The sequence below is a fragment of the Gorilla gorilla genome, chromosome 20, assembly GCF_029281585.2.
Source record: "Gorilla gorilla gorilla isolate KB3781 chromosome 20, NHGRI_mGorGor1-v2.1_pri, whole genome shotgun sequence".
Taxonomy (NCBI): Eukaryota; Metazoa; Chordata; class Mammalia; order Primates; family Hominidae; genus Gorilla; species Gorilla gorilla.
Genome location: NC_073244.2, coordinates 5,679,856 through 5,702,012, shown reverse-complemented (window position 1 = coordinate 5,702,012; position 22,157 = coordinate 5,679,856). Strand labels below are relative to the sequence as shown.

Below are 22,157 nucleotides of genomic sequence, written 5' to 3'. Positions count from 1 at the left end.
TTTTTTTTTTTTTGAGACAGAGTCATGCTCTGTCACCCAGGCTGGAGTGCAATGTGTGGTCTAGGCTCACTAGGGTTAGGGTTAGGGTTTTAGGGTAAGGGCGAAGGGTTAGGGTTTTAGGGTAAGGGCGAAGGGTTAGGGTTTTAGGGTAAGGGCGAAGGGTTAGGGATTTAGGGTAAGGGCGAAGGGTTAGGGCTTTAGGGTCAGGGCCCAGGGTCAGGGATTTAGGGTCAGGGCGAAGGGTTAGGGTTTTAGGGTCAGGGCCCAGGGTTAGGATTTTAGGGTCAGGGCCCAGGGTTAGGGTTTTAGGGTCAGGGCCAGGGCCCAGGGTTAGGGTCTTAGGGTCAGGGCCCAGGGCCCAGTGTTAGGGTTTTAGGGTCAGGGCCCAGGGCCCAGGGTTAGAGTTTTAGGGTCAGGGACCGGGGCCCAGGGTTAGGGCTTCAGGATCACGGCCCGGGGCCCAGGGTTAGGGCTTCAGGGCCAGGGCCCGGGGCCCAGGGTTAGGGCTTCAGGGTCAGGGCCCGGGGCCCAGGGTTAGGGTTTTAGGATCAGGGCCCGGGGCCCAGGGTTAGGGCTTCAGGGCCAGGGCCCGGGGCACAGGGTTAGGGCTTCAGGGTCAGGGCCCGGGGCCCAGGGTTAGGGCTTCAGGGTCAGGGCCCGGGGCCCAGTGTTAGGGCTTCAGGGCCAGGGCCCGGGGCCCAGGGTTAGGGCTTCAGGGTCCGGGCCCTGGGCCCAGGGTTAGGGTTTTAGGGTCAGGGCCCGGGGCCCAGGGTTAGGGTGATTTCCAGGAAGAGACCTCACAACGAGTCAAGCTACCACTTACTGTTGATTGTGATGAAATGCCAGCTGAGGCACACGCCTTGGGAGCTAAGTGGTTACTGCACTTGACTACTATGAAGACTGGTGTGGGAAGGGTCGCTTTGGATGCACTTGAGCAGGGGTCCCCAACCCCTGAGCCATGGAGCCGTAAGGAGCCACAGAGCAGGTGAGTGGTGTCGAGTGAGGGAGTGAGGGAAGCTTCGTCTGTATTTACAGCCACTCCCCTTTGCTCACATTCCCGCCTGAGCTCCACCTTCTCAGATGAGCAGCAGCATTAGATTCTCATAGGAGAACGCACCCTGTTGTGAACCGTGCATGTGAGGGATCTAGGTTGCGCTGTTCTTATGAGAATCTAATACCTATTGATCTGTCACTTTCTCCCATCACGCTCAGGTGGGACCATCCAGTTTCAGGAAAACAAGCTTAACACGCCCACTGATTCTACATTATGGTGAGTTCTATAATTATTTTATTATATATTCCAGTGTAATAATGGAAATGAAGTGCCTAATAAACGTAAATGTGCTTAAATCTTTTGGCCCAGCTCCTACCTCCCGGCAGCCTCGCCAGGCCCAGAACTCTCTCCAGTCAGCCTCTACAGACCAAGCTCATGACTCACAATGGCCTATTGAGGCCCATACCCTACCTCACGGCAGTCTCCGCAGATGAGCCTACTGCCTCACAACAGCCTCCACAGGCACAGCTCCATCGTTACAATGGCCTCTTTAGACCCAGCTCCTGCCTCCCAGCCTTCTCTCCAGGCCCTGAACTTTCTCCGTAAGTTGAGGTAGCTGGGACTGTAGGTATACATGACGATACTTGGCTACTTTTTAAATTGTTTTGCAGACATGGGGTCTCACTTTGTTGGCCAGGCTGCTGTCAAACTAATGGCCTCAAGTGACCCTTCCACCCCTGCCTCCCATCCTCGAGGTATGTGCCACCACAAGGGGCACTTGTTCAATTTTCTAAAGAAAAAATTTCTAAAGTAAGGCTGTGGGATGATGGCAGGAAGATAAAAGAAAAACAGAAGAATAAGTTAAAATGACTTATTCACACATATTCTTTTGACAGCAAGAAGAACTCTTAGTATATACATTCCTTACAAACAAACAAACGGCAGATAAACAATGTTGTATAGGAACTTCAACACACACTGTACAATCTTCCCACTTTGCTGACATAAGTTATGGAAATTTCGTGGTTTCCTTGAGTGTCGCTACCAGTATTTTGCTTCTCTGATGATTTTTATCAACTTCCTCATCTGTTAACTTCTCTCCAAAGTATGTCATGTCACGACATACTGCCGCTGCACGAACACGGCCAGTGTCTTCCTATTAAACATGTAGAATGCTTTCCTAATTTCTCTTTTTACTCTCTGTCTTTGTGTTCTGCATTTTCCTTACTTTTATTGTCAGAAACTCCAGAAAGTCAATCGTACTAATTTATCACGATTTGCTTTATTAATTTATACTATGCTTATACGGAATTTTGCCCAACAGACCTCATTACAATTTGGGCCAGGGCCCAGGGTTAGGGTTGTTTTAGGGTCAGGGCCAGGGCCCAGGGTTAGGGTTGTTTTAGGGTCAGGGCCAGGGCCCAGGGCTAGGGGCGTTTTAGGGTCAGGGCCAGGGCCCAAATTTAGGGTTGTTTTAGGGTCAGGGCCCAGGGTTAGGGTTTTAGGCTCAGGGCCAGGGCCCAGGGTTAGGGATTTAGGCTCAGGGCCAGGGCCCAGGGTTAGGGTTTTAGGGTTAGGGCCAGTGCCCAGGGTTAGGGTTTTAGGGTCAGGGCCTGGGCCCAGGGTTAGGGTTTTAGGGTCAGGGCCAGGGCCCAGGGTTAGGGTTGTTTTAGGGTCAGGGCCCAGGGTTAGGGTTGTTTTAGGGTCAGGGCCCAGGGTTAGGGTTATTTTAGGGTCAGGGCCCAGGGTTAGGGTTGTTTTAGGGTCAGGGTCCAGGGTTAGGGTTTCAGGCTCAGGGCCAGGGCCCAGGGTTAGGGTTTTAGGCTCAGGGCCAGGGCCCAGGGTTAGGGTTTTAGGCTCAGGGCCCAGGTTTAGGGTTGTTTCAAGGTCAGGGCCCAGGGTTAGGGTTGTTTCAGGGTCAGGGCCCAGGGTTAGGGTTGTTTCAGGGTCAGTGCCCAGGGTTAGGGTTGTTTCAGGGTCAGGGCCCAGGGTTAGGGTTGTTTTAGGGTCATGGCCATTTCCCAGGGTTAGGGTTGTTTTAGGGTCAGGGCCAAGGCCCAGGGTTATGGTTGTTTTAGGGTCAGGGCCCAGGGTTTGTGTTGTTTTAGGGTCAGGGCCCAGGGTGAATGTTGTTTTAGGGTCAGGGCCCAGGGTTAGGGTTGTTTTAGGGTCAGGGCCCCGGGTTATGGTTCCTTAAGGTTAGGGCCCAGGTTTAGGGTTTTAGGCACAGGGCCAGGGCCCAGGGTTAGGGTTTTAGGCTCAGGGCCAGGGCCCAGGGTTGGGGTTTCAGGCTCAGGGCCAGAGCCCAAGGTTAGGGTTTTCGGCTCAGGACCAGGGCACAGGGTTAAGGTTTTAGGCTCAGGGCCAGGGCCCAGGGTTTAGGTTTCAGGCTCAGGGCCAGGACCCAGGGTTAGGGTTTTTGGCTCAGGGTCAGGGCCCAGGGTTAGAGGTTTAGGCTCAGGGTCAGGGACCAGGGATAGGGTTTTAGGCTCAGGGTCAAGGCCCAGGGTTAAGGTTTTAGGCTCAGGGCCCAGGGTTAGGGTTGTTTTAGGGTCAGGGCCCAGGGTTAGGGTTGTTTTATTCTCAGTGCCCAGGATTAGGGTTGTTTTCGGGTCAGGGCCCAGGGTTCCGTTTGTTTCAGGGTCAGGGCCCAGGGTTAGGGTTGTGTCAGGGTCAAGGCCCTGGGTTAGGGTTGTTTCAGGGTCAGGGCCCATGGGTTGGGTTGTTTCAGGGTCAGCGCCCAGGGGTAGGGTTGTTTCAGGGTCAGCGCCCAGGGTTCGGGTTGTTTCAGTGTCAGAGCTCAGGGTTAGGGTTGTTTTAGTGTCAGGGCCAAGGGTTAGGGTTGTCTCAGGGTCAGGGCCCAGGGTTAGGGTTGTTTTAGGGTCAGGGCCCAGGGTTAGTGTTGTTTTAGGGTGAGGGCCCAGGGTTAGGGTTGTTTTAGGGTCACGGCCCTGGGTTACGGTTGTTTTAGGGTCCGGGCCAAGGGTTAGGGCTTTAGGGTCAGGGCTCTGGTCCCAGGCTTAGGGCTTTACGGTCAGGGCCCGGGGCCCAGGGTTAGGGCTTTAGGACCAGGGCCCGGTGCCCAGGGTTAGGGCTTTACGGTCAGGGCCCAGGGTAAGGGTTGTTTTATGTTCAGTGCCCTGGGTTAGGGTTGTTATAGGGTCAGGGCCAGGGCCCATGGTTAGCATTGTTTTAGGGTCAGGGCCAGTGCCCAGGGTTAGGGTTGTTTTAGGGTCAGGGCCAGGGCCCAAAGTTAGGGTTGTTTTAGGTTCATGGCCCAGGGTTAGGGTTTTAGGCTCAGGTCCAGGGCCCATGGTTAGGGTTTTAGGCTCAGGGTCAGGGCCCAGGGTTAGGGTTTTAGCCGCAGGGCCGGGGCCCAGGGTTGGGGTTTCAGGCTCGGGGCAGGGCCCAAGGATAGGGTTTTAGGCTCAGGGCCAGGGCCCAGGGTTAGGGTTGTTTCAGGGCCCAGGGTTAGGGCTGCTTCAGGTTCATGGCCCAGGGTTAGGGTTGTTTCAGGGTCAGGGCCCAGGATTAGGGTTGTTTCAGGGTCAGGGCCCAGGGTTAGGGTTGTTTCAGGGTCAGGGCCCAGGGTTAGGGTTGTTTCAGTGTCAGGGCCCAGGGTTAGGGTTGTTTCAGGGTCAGGGCCCAGGGTTAGGGTTGTTTCAGGGTCAGTTCCCAGGGTTAGGGTTGTTTCAGGGTCAGGGCTCAGGGTTAGGGTTGTTTCAGTGTCAGGGCCCAGGGTTAGGGTTGTTTCAGGGTCAGGGCCCAGGGTTAGGGTTGTTTCAGGGTCAGTTCCCAGGGATAGGGTTGTTTCAGGGTCAGGGCTCAGGGTTAGGGTTGTTTTAGGGTCAGGGCCCAGGGTTAGGCTTGTTTTAGGGTCAGCGCCCAGGGTTTGGTTTGTTATAGGGTGAGGGCCAAGGGTTAGGCTTATTTTAGGTTCAGGGCCCAGGGTTAGGGTTGTTTTAGGGTCAGGGCCCAGGGTTAGGGTTGTTTTAGGGTCAGGGCCCAGGGTTAGGGTTGTTTTAGGGTCAGGGCGCAGGGTTAGGGTTCTTTTAGGGTCAGCCCCCATGGGTACGGTTGTTTTACTGTCAGGGCAAAGGGTTAGGGATGTTTTAGGGTCGGGGCCCTGGGTTACGGTTGTTTTAGGGTCAGGGCCCATGGTTAGAGCTTTAAGGTCAGGGCCCTGGTCCCAGGGTTAGGGCTTTAGGGTCAGTGCCCGGGGCCCAGGGTTAGGGCTTTAGGACCAGGGCCCGGGGCCCAGGGTTAGGGCTTTAGGGTCAGGGCAAAGGGTTAGGGTTGTTTTAGGGTCAGGGCCCTGGGTTACGGTTGTTTTAGGGTCAGGGCCCATGGTTAGAGCTTTAAGGTCAGGGCCCTGGTCCCAGGGTTAGGGCTTTAGGGTCAGTGCCCGGGGCCCAGGGTTAGGGCTTTAGGACCAGGGCCCGGGGCCCAGGGTTAGGGCTTTAGGGTCAGGGCCCAGGGTTAGGGTTGTTTTAGGGTCAGGGCCCAGGGTTAGGGTTGTTTCAGGGTCAGGGCCCTGGGTTAGGGTTGTTTCAGGGTCAGGTCCCAGCGTTAGGGTTGTTTCAGGGTCAGGGCTCAGGGTTAGGGTTGTTTTAGGGTCAGGGCCCAGGTTTAGGCTTGTTTTAGGGTCAGGGCCCAGGTTTAGGTTTGTTATAGGGTGAGGGCCCAGGGTTAGGGTTGTTTTAGGGTCACGGACCTGGGTTACGGTTGTTTTAGGGTCAGGGCCCAGGGTTAGGGCTTTAGGGCAGGGCCCTGGTCCCAGGGTTAGGGCTTTAGGGTCAGGGCCCTGGTCCGAGGGTTAGGGCTTTAGGGTCAGGGCCCGGGGCCCAGGGTTAGGGCTTTAGGACCAGGGCCCGGGTCCCAGGGTTAGGGCTTTAGGGTCAGGGCCCAGGGTTAGGGTTGTTTTAGGGTCAGGGCCAAGGGTTAGGGTTGTTACAGGGTCAGGGCCAGGGCCCAGGGTTAGCGTTGTTTTAGGGTCAGGGCCAGGGCCCAGGGTTATGGTTGTTTTAGGGTCAGGGCCAGGGCCCAGGGTTAGGGTTGTTTTAGGTTGAGGGCCCAGGGTTAGGGTTTTAGGCTCAGGTCCAGGGCCCAGGGTTAGGGTTTTAGGTTCAGGGCCAGGGCCCAGGTTTAGGGTTGTTTTAGGGTCAGGGCCAGGGCCCAGGGTTAGGGTTGTTTTATGGTCATGGCCAGGTCCCAGGGTTAGGGTTGTTTTAGGGTCAGGGCCAGGGCCCAGGATTATGGTTGTTTAGGGTCAGGGGCCAGGGTTAGGGTTGTTTTAGGGTCAGGGCCCAGGGTTAGGGTTGTTTTTGGGTCAGGGCCTACGGTTAGGGTTGTTTTAGGGTCAGGGAGAGGATTATGGTTCTTTTAGGGCTAGGGCCCATGGTTATTGTTTTAGGCTCAGGGCCAGGGCCCTGGTTTGGGTTACAGGCTCAGGGCCAGAGCCCAAGGTTAGGGTTTTCGTCTCAGGGCCAGGGCCCAAGGTTAGGGTTTTAGGCTCAGGGCCAGGGCCCAGGGTTAGGGCTTTAGGGCCAGGGCCCGGGGCCCAGGGTTAGGGCTTTAAGGCCAGGGCCCGCGGCCCATTGTTAGGGCTTTAGGGCCAGGGCCCCGGGCCCGGGGTTAGGGCTTTAGGGCCAGGGCCCGGGGCCGGGGGTTAGGGCTTTAGGGCCAGGGCCTGGGGCCCGGGGTTATGGCTTTAGGGGCTGGGCCCGGGGCCCAGGGTTAGGGCTTTAGGGGCAGGGCCCGGGGCCCGGGGTTAGGGCTTTACGGTCAGGGCCCAGGGTAAGGGTTGTTTTAGGGTCAGGGCCCTGGGTTAGGGTTGTTATAGGGTCAGGGCCAGGGCCCAGGGTTAGCATTGTTTTAGGGTCTGGGCCAGTGCCCAGGGTTAGGGTTGTTTTAGGGTCAGGGCCAGGGCCCAAAGTTAGGGTTGTTTTAGGTTCATGGCCCAGGGTTAGGGTTTTAGGCTCAGGTCCAGGGCCCAGGGTTAGGGTTTTAGGCTCAGGGCCAGGGCCCAGCTTTAGGGTTGTTTTAGGGTCTGGGCCAGGGCCCAGGGTTAGGGTTGTTTTAGGGTTATGGCCAGGTCCCAGGGTTAGGGTTGTTTTAGGGTCAGGGCCAGGGTCCAGGGTTACGGTTGTTTTAGGGTCAGGGCCCAGGGTTAGGGTTGTTTTAGGGTCAGGGCCCAGGGTTAGGGTTGTTTTAGGGTCAGGGCCCAGGGTTAGGGTTGTTTTAGGGTCAGGGCCCAGGGTTAGGGTTTTTTTAGGGTAAGGGCCCAGGTTTAGGGTTGTTTTAGTGTCAGGGCCCATGGTTAGGGTTGTTTTAGTGTCAGGGCCCCGGTTTTGGGTTGTTTTAGTGTCAGGGCCCACGGTTAGGGTTTAATGATCAGGGCCAGTGCCCAGGGTTAGGGTTTTAGGGTAAGGGCCAGGGCCCAGGGTTAGGGTTTTAGGGTCAGGGCCAGGGCCCAGTGTTAGGGTTTTAGGTTCTGGGCCAGGGCCCATGGTTAGGGTTTTAGGCTCAGGGGCAGGGCCCAGGGTTAGTGTTTTAGGGTCAGGACCAGGGCCCAGGGTTAGGGTTTGAGAGTCAGGGCACAGGGGTAGGGATTTAGGGTCAGGGCCCAGGTTTAGGGTTTTAGGGTCAGGGCCCAGGGTTAGGGTTTTAGGGTCAGGGCCCAGTGTTAGGGTTTTAGGGTCAGGGCCAGGACCCAAGGTTAGGGTTTTAGGGTCAGGGCCAGGGCCCATGGTTAGGGTTTTAGGGTCAGGGCAAGGTCCCAGGGTTAGGGTTTTAGGGTCCGGGCCCAGGGCCCAGGGTTAGGGTTCTTGGGTCAGGGCCCAGGGCACAGGGTTAGGGTTTTAGGGTCAGGGCCCAGGTCCCACTGTTAGGGTTTTAGGCTCAGGGTCAGGGCCCAGGGTTAGGGTTGTTTTAGGGTCACGGCCAGGGCCCAGGGTTAGGGTTGTGTTAGGGTCAGGGCCAGGGCCCAGGGCTAGGGGTGTTTTAGGGTCATGGCCAGGGCCCAAATTTAGGTTTGTTTTAGGGTCAGGGCCCAGGTTTAGGGTTTTAGGCTCAGGTCCAGGGCCCAGGGTTAGGGTTTTAGGCTCAGGGCCAGGGCCCAGGTTTAGGGTTTTAGGCTCATGGCCAGGGCTCAGGTTTAGGGTTGTTTTATGGTCAGAGCCAGGGAACAGGGTTAGCGTTGTTTTCGGGTCATGGCCAGGTCCCAGGGTTAGGGATGTTTTAGGGTCATGGCCAGGTCCCAGGGTTAGGGTTGTTTTAGGGTCAGGGCCAGGGCCCAGGGTTACGGTTGTTTTAGGGTCAGGGCCCAGGGTTAGGGTTGTTTTAGGGTCAGGGCCCAGGGTTAGGGTTGTTTTAGGGTCAGGGCCCAGGGTTAGGGTTGTTTTAGGGTCAGGGACCAGGGTTATGGTTCTTTTTGGGTTTGGGCCCAGGGTTATGGTTCATTTAGGGTTAGGGCCCAGGGTTAGGGTTTTAGGCTCAGGGCCAGGGCCCAGGGTTAGGGTTTTAGCCGTAGGGCCGGGGCCCAGGGTTGGGGTTTCAGGCTCAGGGCCAGAGCCCAAGGTTAGGGTTTTCGGCTCAGTGCCAGGGCCCAGGGTTAGGGTTGTTTTAGGGTCAGGGCCCAGGGTTAGGGTTTTTTTAGGGTAAGGGCCCAGGTTTAGGGTTGTTTTAGGGTCAGGGCCCATGGTTAGGATTGTTTTAGTGTCAGGGCCCCGGTTTTGGGTTGTTTTAGCGTCAGGGCCCACGGTTAGGGTTTAATGATCAGGGCCAGGGCCCAGGGTTAGGGTTTTAGGGTAAGGGCCAGGGCCCAGCGTTAGGGTTTTAGGGTCAGGGCCAGGGCCCAGCGTTAGGGTTTTAGGCTCAGGTCCAGGGCCCAGGGTTAGGGTTTTAGGTTCAGGGCCAGGGCCCAGGTTTAGGGTTGTTTTAGGGTCAGGGCCAGGGCCCAGTGTTAGGGTTGTTTTAGGGTCATGGCCAGGTCCCAGGGTTAGGGTTGTTTTAGGGTCAGGGCCAGGGCCCAGGATTATGGTTGTTTAGGGTCCTGGGCCAGGGTTAGGGTTGTTTTAGGGTCAGGGCCCAGGGTTAGGGTTGTTTTTGGGTCAGGGCCTACGGTTAGGGTTGTTTTAGGGTCAGGGCAGAGGATTATGGTTCTTTTAGGGCTAGGGCCCGTGGTTATTGTTTTAGGCTCAGGGCCAGGGCCCAGGTTTGGGTTACAGGCTCAGGGCCAGAGCCCAAGGTTAGGGTTTTCGTCTCAGGGCCAGGGCCCAAGGTTAGGGTTTTAGGCTCAGGGCCAGGGCCCAGGGTTAGGGCTTTAGGGCCAGGGCCCGGGGCCCAGGGTTAGGGCTTTAAGGCCAGGGCCCGCGGCCCATTGTTAGGGCTTTAGGGCCAGGGCCCCGGGCCCGGGGTTAGGGCTTTAGGGCCAGGGCCCGGGGCCGGGGGTTAGGGCTTTAGGGCCAGGGCCCGGGGCCCGGGGTTAAGGCTTTAGGGGCTGGGCCCAGGGCCCGGGGTTAGGGCTTTAGTGGCAGGGCCCGGGGCCCGGGGTTAGGGCTTTACGGTCAGGGCCCAGGGTAAGGGTTGTTTTAGGGTCAGGGCCCTGGGTTAGGGTTGTTATAGGGTCAGGGCCAGGGCCCAGGGTTAGCGTTGTTTTAGGGTCTGGGCCAGTGCCCAGGGTTAGGGTTGTTTTAGGGTCAGGGCCAGGGCCCAAAGTTAGGGTTGTTTTAGGTTCATGGCCCAGGGTTAGGGTTTTAGGCTCAGGTCCAGGGCCCAGGGTTAGGGTTTTAGGCTCAGGGCCAGGGCCCAGCTTTAGGGTTGTTTTAGGGTCTGGGCCAGGGCCCAGGGTTAGGGTTGTTTTAGGGTCATGGCCAGGTCCCAGGGTTAGGGTTGTTTTAGGGTCAGGGCCAGGGTCCAGGGTTACGGTTGTTTTAGGGTCAGGGCCCAGGGTTAGGGTTGTTTTAGGGTCAGGGCCCAGGGTTAGGGTTGTTTTAGGGTCAGGGCCCAGGTTTAGGGTTGTTTTAGGGTCAGGGACCAGGGTTATTGTTCTTTTAGGGTTAGGGCCCAGGGTTATGGTTCATTTAGGGTTAGGGCCCAGGGTTAGGGTTTTAGGCTCAGGGCCAGGGCCCAGGGTTAGGGTTTTAGCCGCAGGGCCGGGGCCCAGGGTTGGGGTTTCAGGCTCAGGGCCAGAGCCCAAGGTTAGGGTTTTCGGCTCAGGGCCAGGGCCCAGGGTTAGGGTTGTTTTAGGGTCAGGGCCCAGGGTTAGGGTTTTTTTAGGGTAAGGGCCCAGGTTTAGGGTTGTTTTAGGGTCTGGGCCCATGGTTAGGGTTGTTTTAGTGTCAGGGCCCCGTTTTTGGGTTGTTTTAGCGTCAGGGCCCACGGTTAGGGTTTAATGATCAGGGCCAGGGCACAGGGTTAGGGTTTTAGGGTAAGGGCCAGGGCCCAGGGTTAGGGTTTTAGGGTCAGGGCCAGGGCCCAGGGTTTGGGTTTTAGACTCAGGGCCAGGGCCCAGAGTTAGGGTTTTAGGTTCTGGGCCAGGGCCCATGGTTAGGGTTTTAGGCTCAGGGGCAGGGCCCATGGTTAGGGTTTTAGGGTCAGGGCAAGGTCCCAGGGTTAGGGTTTTAGGGTCAGGGCCCAGGGCCCAAGGTTAGGGTTCTTGGGTCAGGGCCCAGGGCACAGGGTTAGGGTTTTAGGCTCAGGGTCAGGGCCCAGGGTTAGGGTTGTTTTAGGGTCACGGCCAGGGCCCAGGGTTAGGGTTGTGTTAGGGTCAGGGCCAGGGCCCAGGGCTAGGGGTGTTTTAGGGTCATGGCCAGGGCCCAAAGTTAGGGTTGTTTTAGGGTCAGGGCCCAGGTTTAGGGTTTTAGGCTCAGGTCCAGGGCCCAGGGTTAGGGTTTTAGGCTCAGGGTCAGGGCCCAGGTTTAGGGTTTTAGGCTCATGGCCAGGGCTCAGGTTTAGGGTTGTTTTAGGGTCAGAGCCAGGGAACAAGGTTAGCGTTGTTTTAGGGTCATGGCCAGGTCCCAGGGTTAGGGATGTTTTAGGGTCATGGCCAGGTCCCAGGGTTAGGGTTGTTTTAGGGTCAGGGCCAGGGCCCAGGGTTATGGTTGTTTTAGGGTCAGGGCCCAGGGTTAGGGTTGTTTTAGGGTCAGGGCCCAGGGTTAGGGTTGTTTTAGGGTCATGGCCCAGGGTTAGGGTTGTTTTAGGGTCAGGGACCAGGGTTATGGTTCTTTTTGGGTTAGGGCCCAGGGTTATGGTTCATTTAGGGTTAGGGCCCAGGGTTTGGGTTTTAGGCTCAGGGCCAGGGCCCAGGGTTAGGGTTTTAGCCGTAGGGCCGGGGCCCAGGTTTGGGGTTTCAGGCTCAGGGCCAGGACCCAGGGTTAGGGTTTTAGACTCGGGGCCAGGGCCCAGAGTTAGGGTTTTAGGTTCTGGGCCAGGGCCCAGGGTTAGGGTTTTAGGCTCAGGGGCAGGGCCCAGGGTTAGGGTTTTAGGGTCAGGGCCAGGGCCCAGGGTTAGGGTTTTAGGGTCAGGGCACAGGGGTAGGGATTTAGGGTCAGGGCCCAGGTTTAGGGTTTTAGGGTCAGGGCCCAGGGTTAGGGTTTTAGGGTCAGGGCCCAGTGTTAGGGTTTTAGGGTCAGGGCCAGGACCCAAGGTTAGGGTTTTAGGGTCAGGGCCAGGGCCCATGGTTAGGGTTTTAGGGTCAGGGCAAGGTCCCAGGGTTAGGGTTTTAGTGTCAGGGCCCAGGGCCCAGGGTTAGGGTTCTTGGGTCAGGGCCCAGGGCACAGGGTTAGGGTTTTAGGGTCAGGGCCCAGGGCCAGGGTTAGGGTTTTAGGGTCAGGGCCCAGGTCCCACTGTTAGGGTTTTAGGCTCAGGGTCAGGGCCCAGGGTTAAGGTTGTTTTAGGGTCACGTCCAGGGCCCAGGGTTAGGGTTGTGTTAGGGTCAGGGCCAGGGCCCAGGGCTAGGGGTGTTTTAGGGTCATGGCCAGGGCCCAAAGTTAGTGTTGTTTTAGGGTCAGGGCCCAGGGTTAGGGTTTTAGGCTCAGGTCCAGGGCCCAGGGTTAGGGTTTTAGGCTCAGGGCCAGGGCCCAGGTTTAGGGTTTTAGGCTCATGGCCAGGGCTCAGGTTTAGGGTTGTTTTAGGGTCAGAGCCAGGGAACAGGGTTAGCGTTGTTTTAGGGTCATGGCCAGGTCCCAGGGTTAGGGATGTTTTAGGGTCAGGGCCAGGGCCCAGGATTATGGTTGTTTTAGGGTCAGGGGCCAGGGTTAGGGTTGTTTTAGGGTCAGGGCCCAGGGTTAGGGTTGTTTTAGGGTCAGGGCCCAGGTTTAGGGTTGTTCTAGGGTCAGGGCCCAGGATTATGGTTCTTTTAGGGCTAGGGCCCAGGTTGGGGGTTTTAGGCTCAGTGCCAGGGCCCAGGGTTAGGGATTTAGGCTCAGGGCCAGGGCCCAGGTTTGGGGTTACAGGCTCAGGGCCAGAGCCCCAGGTTAGGGTTTTCGGCTCAGGGCCAGGGTCCATTGTTAGGGTTTTAGTCTCAGGGCCAGGGCCCAGGGTTAGGGTTTTAGGCTCAGGGCCAGGGTCCAGGGTTAGGGTTTTAGGCTCAGGGCCATGGCCCAGGGTTAGGGTTTTAGGCTCAGGGCCAGGGCCCAGGGACAGGGTTTTAGGGTCACGGCCAGGGCCCTGGGTTAGGGTTTTAGGGTCAGTGCCCAGGTTTAGGGTTGTTTCAGGGTCAGGGCGCTGGGTTAGGGTTTTTTCAGGGTCAGGGCCCGGGGTTAGGGTTGTTTCAGGGTCAGGTCCCGGGGTTAGGTGTGTTTCAGGGTCAGGGCCCAGGGTTAGGGTTGTTTCAGGGTCAGGGCCCAGGGTTAGGGTCATTTCAGGGTCAGGGTCCAGGGTTAGGGTTGTTTCATGGTCAGGGCTCAGGGTTAGGGTTGTTTTTGGGTCATGGCCCAGGGTTAGGGTTGTTTTAGGGTCAGGGCCGAGGGTTAGGGTTGTTTTAGGGACAGGGCCCAGGGTTAGGGTTGTTTTAGGGACAGGACCCAGGGTTAGGGTTGTTTTAGGGTCAGGGCCCAGGGTTAGGGTTGTTTTAGGCTCAGGGCCCAGGGTTAGGGTTGTTTTAGGGTCAGGGCCCAGGATTAGGGTTGTTTTAGGATCAGGGCCCTGGGTTAGGGTTGTTTTATGGTCTGAGACCAGGGTTAGGGTTGTATTAGGGTCAGGGCCAGCGCCCAGGTTTATGGTTGTTTTACGGTCAGGGCCCAGGGTTAGGGTTGTTTTAGGGTCAGGGCCCAGTGTTGGGGTTGTTTTAGGGTCAGGGCCAAGGGTTAGGGTTGTTTTAGGGTCAGGGCCCGGGGTTATGGTTGTTTTAGGGTTAGGGCCCAGGGTTAGGGTTTTAGGCTCAGGGCTAGGGCCCAGAGTTAGGGTTTTAGGCTCAGGGCCAGGGCCTCGGTTTGGGGTTTCAGGCTCAGGACCAGAGCCCAAGATTAGGGTTTTCGGCTCAGGGCCAGGTCCCAGGGTTAGGGTTTTAGGCTCAGGGCGAGGGCCCATGGTTAGGGTTGTTTTAGGGTCAGGGCCAGGGCCCAGGGTTAGGGTTGTTTTAGGGTCAGGGCCAGGGCCCTGGGCTAGGGGTGTTTTAGGGTCAGGGCCAGGGCCCAAAGTTAGTTTTGTTTTAGGGTCAGGGCCCACGGTTAGGGTTTTAGGCTCAGGTCCAGGGCCCAGGGTTAGGGTTTTAGGCTCAGTGCCAGAGCCCAGTGTTAGGGTTGCTTTAGGGTCAGGGCCAGGGCCCAGGGTTAGGGGTGTTTTAGGGTCAGGGCCAGGGCCCAGGGTTAGGGTTGTTTTAGGGTCAGGGCCAGGGCTCAGGGCTATGGGTGTTTTAGGGTCAGGGCCAGGGCCCAGGGTTAGGGATGTTTCAGGGTCAGGGCCAGGGCCCAGGGTTAGGGTTGTTTTAGGGTCAGGGCCCAGGGTTAGGCTTGTTTTAGGGTCAGGGCCCAGGGTTAGGGTTGTTTTAGGGTTAGGGTTAGGGTTAGGGTTGTTTCAGGGTCAGGGCCCAGGGTTAGGGTTGTTTCAGGGTGAGGGCCCAGGGTTAGGGTTGTTTCAGGGTCAGGTCCCAGGGTTAGTGTTGTTTCAGGGTCAGGGCTCAGGGTTAGGGTTGTTTTAGGGTCAGGGCCCAGGGTTAGGCTTGTTTTAGGGTCAGGGCCCAGGGTTAGGTTTGTTACAGGGTGAGTGCCGAGGGTTAGGCTTATTTTAGTGTCAGGGCCCAGGGTTAGGGTTGTTTTAGGGTCAGTTCCCAGGGTTAGGGTTGTTTTAGGGTCAGGGCGTAGGTTTAGGGTTGTTTTAGGGTCAGGGCCCAGGGTTATGGTTCTTTTAGTGTTAGGGCCCAGGGTTAGGGTTTTAGGCTCAGGGCCAGGGCCCAGGGTTAGGGTTTTAGGCTCAGGTCCAGGTCCCAGGGTTAGGGTTTTTAGCTCAGGGCCTGGGCCCAGGGATAGGGTTATTTTAGGGTCAGGGCCAGGGCCCAGGTTTAGGGTTGTTTTAGGTTCATGGCCAGGTCCCAGGGTTAGGGTTATTTTAGGGTCAGAGCCAGGGCTCAGGGTTAGGGTTGTTTTAGGGTCAGGGCCCAGGGTTAGGGTTGTTTTATGGTCAAGGCCAGGGCCCAGGGTTAGGGTTGTTTTAGGGTCAGGGCCCAGGTTTAGGGTTTTTTTAGGGTCAGGGCCCTGGGTTAGGGTTGTTTTAGGGTCAGGGCCCAGGGTTAGGTTGTTTTAGGGTCAGGGCCATGGCCCAGGTTTAGGGTTGTTTTAGGGTCAGGGCCAGGGCCCAGGGTTAGGGTTGTTTTAGGGTCAGGGCCAGGGCCGAGGATTAGGGTTGTTTTAGGGTCAGGGCCAGGGCCCAGGGTTAGGGTTGTTTTAGGGTCACGGCCAGGGCTCAGGGGTAGGGTTGTTTTAGGGTCAGGGCCTGGGCTCAGGGTTAGGGTTGTTTTATGGTCAGGGCCAGGGCCCAGGGTTAGGGTTGTTTTAGGGTCAGGGCCGAGGGTTAGGGTTGCTTTAGGGTCAGGGCCCAAGGTTATGTTTGTTTTAGGGTCAGGGCCCAGGGTTAGGGTTGTTTGAGGGTCTGGGCCGAGGGTTAGGTTTGTTTTAGGGTCAGGGCCAGGTCCCAGGGTTAGGGTTGTTTTAGGGTCAGGGCCAGGGACCAGGGTTAGGGTTGTTTTAGGGTCAGGGCCCAGAGTTAGGGTTTTCGGCTCAGGGCCAGGGCCCAGGGTTAGGGTTTTTGGCTCAGGGCCATGGCCCAGGGTTAGGGTTATTTTAGCGTCAGGGCCAGGGTCCAGGTTTAGGGTTGTTTTAGGGTCAGTGCCAGGGACCAGGGTTAGGGTTGTTTCAGGGGCAGGGCTCAGGGTTAGGTTTGTTTCAGGGTCAGGGCCCAGGGTTAGGGTTGTTTCAGGGTCAGGGCCCGGGTTTAGGGTTGTTTCAGCGTCAGGGCCCAGGGTTAGGGTTGTTTCAGGGTCAGGGCCCAGGGTTAGGGTTGTTTCAGGGTCAGGGCCCAGGATTAGGGTTGATTCAGGGTCAGTGCCCAGGGTTAGGGTTGTTTCAGGGTCAGGGCCCAGGGTTAGGGTTGTTGTAGGGTCAGGGCCCAGGGTTAGGGTTGTTTTAGTGTCAGCGGCCAGGGTTAGGGTTGTTTTAGGGTCAGGGCCCATGGTTAGGGTTGTTTTAGTGTCAGGGCCCAGGTTTAGTGTTGTTTTAGGGTCAGGGCCCAGGGTTAGTGTTGTTTTAGGGTCAGGTCCCAGGGTTAGGGTTGTTTTAGGGTCAGGGCCCAGGGTTAGGGTTGTTTTAGTGTTAGGGCCAAGGGTTGGGGTTGTTTTAGGGTCAGGGCCCAGGGTTATTTTTGTTTTAGGGTCAGGGGACACGGTTAGGGTTTTAGGATCAGGGCCATGGCCCAGGGTTAGGGTTTTAGACTGAGGGCCAGGGCCCAGGTTTAGGGTTTTAGGCTCAGGGCCAGGGTCCAGGGTTAGGGTTTTAGGCTCAGGGCCAGGGCCCAGGGTTAGTGTTTTAGGCTCAGGGCCATGTCCGAGGGTTAGGGTTTTGAGACAGGGCCAGGGCCCACGGTTATGGTTTTAGGTTCAGGGCCAGGGTCCTGGGTTAGGGTTTTAGGCTCAGGGCCAGGGTCCAGGCTTAGGGTTTTATGCTCAGGGCCAGGGCCCAGGGTTAGGGTTTTAGGCTCAGGGCCAGGGCCGAGGGTTATGGTTTTAGGCTCATGGCCAGGGCCCTGGGTTAGGGTTTCAGGGTCAGGGCCAGTGCCCAGGGGTAGGGTTTTAGGCTCAGGGCCAGGGCCCAGGGTTAGGGTTTTAGGATCAGTGCCAGGGCCCAGGGTTAAGGTTTTAGGCTCAGGGCCGGGGCCCAGGGTTAGGGTTTTAGGGTTAGGGGCAGTGTCCAGGGTTAGGGTTTTAGGGTCATGGCCTGGGCCCAGGGTTAGGGTTTTAGGGTCAGGGCCAGGGCCCAGGGTTAGGGTTTTAGGATCAGGGCCTGGGCCCAGGGTTAGGTTTTTAGGGTCAGGGCCCAGGGTTAGGGTTTTAGGGTCAGGGCCCAGGGTTAGGGTTTTAGGGTCAGGACCCTGGGTTAGGGTGATTTCCAGGGAGTGACCTCACAACGACTCAAGCTACCACTTACTGTTGATTGTGATGAAATGCCAGCTGAGGCACACGCCTTGGGATCTAAGTGGTTGCTGCCCTTGACTACTATGAAGACTGGTGTGGGAAGGGTCGCTTTGGATGCACTTGAGCAGGGCTCCCCAACCCCTGAGCCATGGAGCCGTAAGGAGCCACACAGCAGGTGAGTGGTGTCGAGTGAGGGAGTGAGGGAAGCTTCGTCTGTATTTACAGCCACTCCCCTTTGCTCACATTCCCGCCTGAGCTCCACCTTCTCAGATGAGCAGCAGCATTAGATTCTCATAGGAGAACGCACCCTGTTGTGAACCGTGCATGTGAGGGATCTAGGTTGCGCTGTTCTTATGAGAATCTAATACCTATTGATCTGTCACTTTCTCCGATCACGCTCAGGTGGGACCATCCAGTTTCAGGAAAACAAGCTTAACACGCCCACTGATTCTACATTATGGTGAGTTCTATAATTATTTTATTATATATTCCAGTGTAATAATGGAAATGAAGTGCCTAATAAACGTAAATGTGCTTAAATCTTTTGGCCCAGCTCCTACCTCCCGGCAGCCTCGCCAGGCCCAGAACTCTCTCCAGTCAGCCTCTACAGACCAAGCTCATGACTCACAATGGCCTATTGAGGCCCATACCCTACCTCACGGCAGTCTCCGCAGATGAGCCTACTGCCTCACAACAGCCTCCACAGGCACAGCTCCATCGTTACAATGGCCTCTTTAGACCCAGCTCCTGCCTCCCAGCCTTCTCTCCAGGCCCTGAACTTTCTCCGTAAGTTGAGGTAGCTGGGACTGTAGGTATACATGACGATACTTGGCTAATTTTTAAATTGTTTTGCAGACATGGGGTCTCACTTTGTTGGCCAGGCTGGTGTCAAACTAATGGCCTCAAGTGACCCTTCCACCCCTGCCTCCCATCCTCGAGGTATGTGCCACCACAAGGGGTGCTTGTTCAATTTTCTAAAGAAAAAATTTCTAAAGTAAGGCTGTGGGATGATGGCAGGAAGATAAAGAAAAACAGAAGAATAAGTTAAAATGACTTATTCACACATATTCTTTTGACAGCAAGAAGAAGTTTTAATATATAGATTCCTTATAAACAAACAAACGGCAGATAAACAATGTTGTATAGGAACTTCAACACACACTGTACAATATTCCCACTTTGCTGACATAAGTTATGGAAATTTCGTGGTTTCCTTGAGTGTCGCTACCAGTATTTTGCTTCTCTGATGATTTTTATCAACTTCCTCATCTGTTAACTTCTCTCCAAAGTATGTCATGTCACGACATACTGCCGCTGCACGAACACGGCCAGTGTCTTCCTCTTAAACATGTAGAATGCTTTCCTAATTTCTCTTTTTACTCTCTGTCTTTGTGTTCTGCATTTTCCTTACTTTTATTGTCAGAAACTCCAGAAAGTCAATCGTACTAATTTATCACGATTTGCTTTATTAATTTATACTATGCTTATATGGAATTTTGCCCAACAGACCTGATTACAATTTCTAACCTGTTTTATTTTGTTTTCTTTTTTCTGAGACAGGGTCTCCCTCTGTTGTCGAAGGCTGGAGGGTTGTAGTGCTATCGCAGCTGACTGCAGCCTCAACCTTCCAGGCTGAAGCGATCCTCCCATCTCAACATCCCACGTGGCTGAGACTACAGCTGCTTGCCACTATGCCCAACTAATATTTGGTATTTTCGTATATGTGGATTCCAGAGGGGTGACAGCAAAACGTGAGTAAGCATGGATTTTTGTATATGCAGAGATGGGGGGCTGTAACTAATTCTGTATACTGAGGGACGGCAACTGTTTATGTTTTTACAATTACGCTGTAGGATACATACTGTTGCATATCCTTGAAAATAATAATTTTTAATTGAGCGTAATAATAATAATATTGCTAAAAGTAGCAGCTGGCCAGGTGTGGTGGCTCACACTGCTAATCGCAACACTTTGGGAGGCTGAGGCAGGAGGATGGCTTGAGGCCAAGAGTTTGCGATATGCCTTGGAAACAAAGGGGGAGTCACCATCCCTACAGAAAAATACATGAATTAGCCTAGTGTGGTGGCACGTTCCTGTAGTCCCAGCTACTTGGGAGGCTGAGGTGGGAGGATCACTCAAGCCCAGGGAGGCTGAGACTGCAGTGAGTCATGATCAGGCCTCTGCACTCCAGCCTGGGTGACAGAGTGAGACCCTGTCTCAAAACAACAAAAAAGTAGCAGCTAACATCAACTGACCTTTTATACCAGGTGCCTATTGATACCATAGTTTAATTTCTTAGAACTGTTTCTTATTTCACTTACCAACTCTGTCTTCAGTTACTCCCAGATTTTTACTGTGTGTGTACAGATGACCTTTTGTTTAGATTGAATTGTCTCCCCAGAAGTAAGATTACTGTGAGTCATGGTGAATGGACATTCTCATTACCCTTGATGTAAATTGACAGGGTTTTGGGTGCCTCCCAGCTATACTCTTAGCACTTTGGGAGGCTAAGAGAGGAGGATTGCTTGAGGCCAAGAGTTGGAGGAGGCAGTATGGCAGTATGGTGAGACCCTGTCTCCATTATTTTAAAAAATTGACAGGCTTTACCCGGGAAGGCTTATACAAAATGTAAACACCCCTCATAGTATAAGAAAGTGCCCATTTCACTGCACCTTTGCCAGCACAGGGTATTATAATTTAGTAAGTCATTTTTTGTTTGATTATTTTAAATAGACAAAAGACCTCATGTTACTTTACTTGTCACATTTCAACATCTTTCCTCAGCTTATTGGCTCTATTTCTTTTCTCTCTGTATACGGTTTTTGTTGTTTTGTTCTTTGAGACAGGGTCTTGCTCTGTCACCAGGCTGGACTGTAGTGGCATAATCATGCCTCGCTGCAGCCTTGACCTCCCAGGCTCAAACTTCAGCATTCCGAGTAGCTGGGACTACAAGTGTGCACCACCACTCCCAGCTAACTTTTTTCTTTTTTTTGGAGAGAGACAGGGTCTCACTGTGTTGTCCAGACCGGTCTCCAGCTCCTGGCCTTAAGCAATCCTCGTGCATTAGCTTCTCAAATTGCTGGAATTTCAGGCATGAGCCACCATGCCTGGCCTGGGCTAGTCCTGTATTCTCTAGAGTTCTCTTTACTTTGTGCTAGCCAATCTCTCATTATGCTGTTCACCTGTTATAATGAATAATTCTCCGTATTAAATTTTACCACTTTAAACTTTTGAGTGGTTTATGCTTCCTGATTGGACTCTGACTAATATGTTAGGAAGGGTCCCAGGAGATAAACCCACACAGATGGGATTTGGGCATAGGTTTGGTTTCCCAGGGGGCAGTGCTGAGCTCTTTGCCAGTGGGAAATGGGATGCTGGTGATTTCCAGGAAGTGACCTCACAATGACTCAAGCTACCACTTACTGTTGATTGGGACGAAATGCCAGCTGAGGCACATGCCTTGGGAGCTAAGTGGTTGCTGCCCTTGACCACTATGAAGACTGGTGTGGGAAGGGTCACTTTGGATGCACTTGAGCAGGGGTCCCCAACCCCTGAGCCATGGAGCCGTAAGGAGCCACACAGCAGGAGGTGAGTGGTGTCGAGTGAGGGAGTGAGGGAAGCTTCGTCTGTATTTACAGCCACTCCCCTTTGCTCACATTCCCGCCTGAGCTCCACCTTCTCAGATGAGCAGCAGCATTAGATTCTCATAGGAGAACGCACCCTGTTGTGAACCGTGCATGTGAGGGATCTAGGTTGCGCCGTCCTTATGAGAATCTAATACCTATTGATCTGTCACTTTCTCCCATCACGCTCAGGTGGGACCATCCAGTTTCAGGAAAATGAGCTTAACACGCCCACTGATTCTACATTATGGTGAGTTCTATAATTATTTTATTATATATTCCAGTGTAATAATGGAAATGAAGTGCCTAATAAACGTAAATGTGCTTAAATCTTTTGGCCCAGCTCCTACCTCCCGGCAGCCTCGCCAGGCCCAGAACTCTCTCCAGTCAGCCTCTACAGACCAAGCTCATGACTCACAATGGCCTATTGAGGCCCATACCCTACCTCACGGCAGTCTCCGCAGATGAGCCTACTGCCTCACAACAGCCTCCACAGGCACAGCTCCATCGTTACAATGGCCTCTTTAGACCCAGCTCCTGCCTCCCAGCCTTCTCTCCAGGCCCTGAGCTTTCTCAAGTTGACCTCACCAGGCCCAGTTCGTGCTTCTTTGCAGCCTCTGCCGGCCCAGCTCCTGCATCTTGGCCCCTCCAGGCCCAGCCTCTGCCTCCCGTCGGCCTCTACAGTCCTAACATCTACCTGACAGTAGATTCTTCAGGCCCAGCATCTGCCTCACTGTGGACCCCCCAAGCCAAGCTCCCAACCTTTCAGCAGCTTCTACACACCCAGCTCCCGCCTGCCAGTGGCCTCTTCAGGCCCATGGGGCTCATTCCTCACAACAGCCTTTCCAGGCCCAGTTTTTCCCTTCCGGCGGCCTCTCTGGGCTGAGAACCTCCTCAAGTCGGCCTCTCCAGACCCACTTGCACCCTCCAGGCGTCCTCTCCGGGCCAAGCTCCTCTTCCTGGCTGCGTCTCCAGGCCCGACTCCTGCCTCTCAACAACCTCTTTGGACTCAGTGCCTACCCATCTCCTGGCATCCTTGGTCAGCCCACAGCTTCCTGAAGCCAAGCTCCCCAGGCCCAGGTCAGGACTCACGGTGGCCTTTCCAGGATGAGCTCCTGCACTCCGATGGCACCTGCAGGCCCCAAATGGTCTCCGGTCGGTGGGCTCCTCCACGCCAAGCTTGGGCCTCCCGGTGACCTCTGCAGGCCCAAGTTGTCCTGAAGTCGGCGTCTCCCGGCCGTGCCTCCCAGCAAGTAAGCAAGCTCTTTTGGCTCAACTCCTGCCCAGCTCCCAACCGCCTTTGTAGGTCCCGAACTTTCTCCAGCCAAGTTCTTCGGGCCTAATTCCTGCCGCCCGGTGGCCTGTATGGGCCCAGCAATGGTTGGAGAGTGGCCTCTGCAGGTCCCGCTCTTGCCTCCCAGGGGCCTCTCCAGGCCCAGCTCTTGCCCCCACGGCAGCCTCCCTGGGCCAAGTCCCTGCCTGCCTCCCAGCAGCCCGCATGTGGCCCAGCTCCTCCCTCACGGTGGCCTGTTGATGCCCATGCCTCTGGTACCCTGCCCAGAGGCATGAGCCCCTGCCACACACTGGCTCCTCCCACGCTGAGAGAGGTCAGTGTGAGCCCTTGCCTCACACCGGCCCCTCCCACGCTGAGAGAGGTCAGGATGAGCCCTTGCCTCACACCGGCCCCTCCCACGCTGAGAGAGGTCAGCGTGAGCCCCTTGCCTCACACCGGCCCCTCCCACGTTGAGAGAGGTCAGCGTGAGCCCCTTGCCTCACACCGGCCCCTCCCACGCTGAGAGAGGTCAGTGTGAGCCCTTGCCTCACACCGGCCCCTCCCACGCTGAGAGAGGTCTGCGTGAGCCCCTTGCCTCACACTGGCCCCTGCCACACTGACAGAGGTCCATGGGAGCCCCTT

The 22,157-nt window shown here is 55.6% G+C and overlaps 1 long non-coding RNA gene across 1 annotated transcript; it reads left to right on the top strand.

Moving 5' to 3' along the window:
- Window positions 1–1,209: 1,209 nt before the first annotated feature.
- On the top strand, window positions 1,210–18,505 carry LOC115932690 (uncharacterized). Its single transcript, XR_010132095.1, has 5 exons — window positions 1,210–1,270; window positions 1,364–1,596; window positions 17,022–17,079; window positions 17,173–17,405; window positions 18,180–18,505. It is a non-coding gene; the product is annotated as an uncharacterized lncRNA (long non-coding RNA).
- The last annotated feature ends 3,652 nt before the right edge of the window (window positions 18,506–22,157 follow it).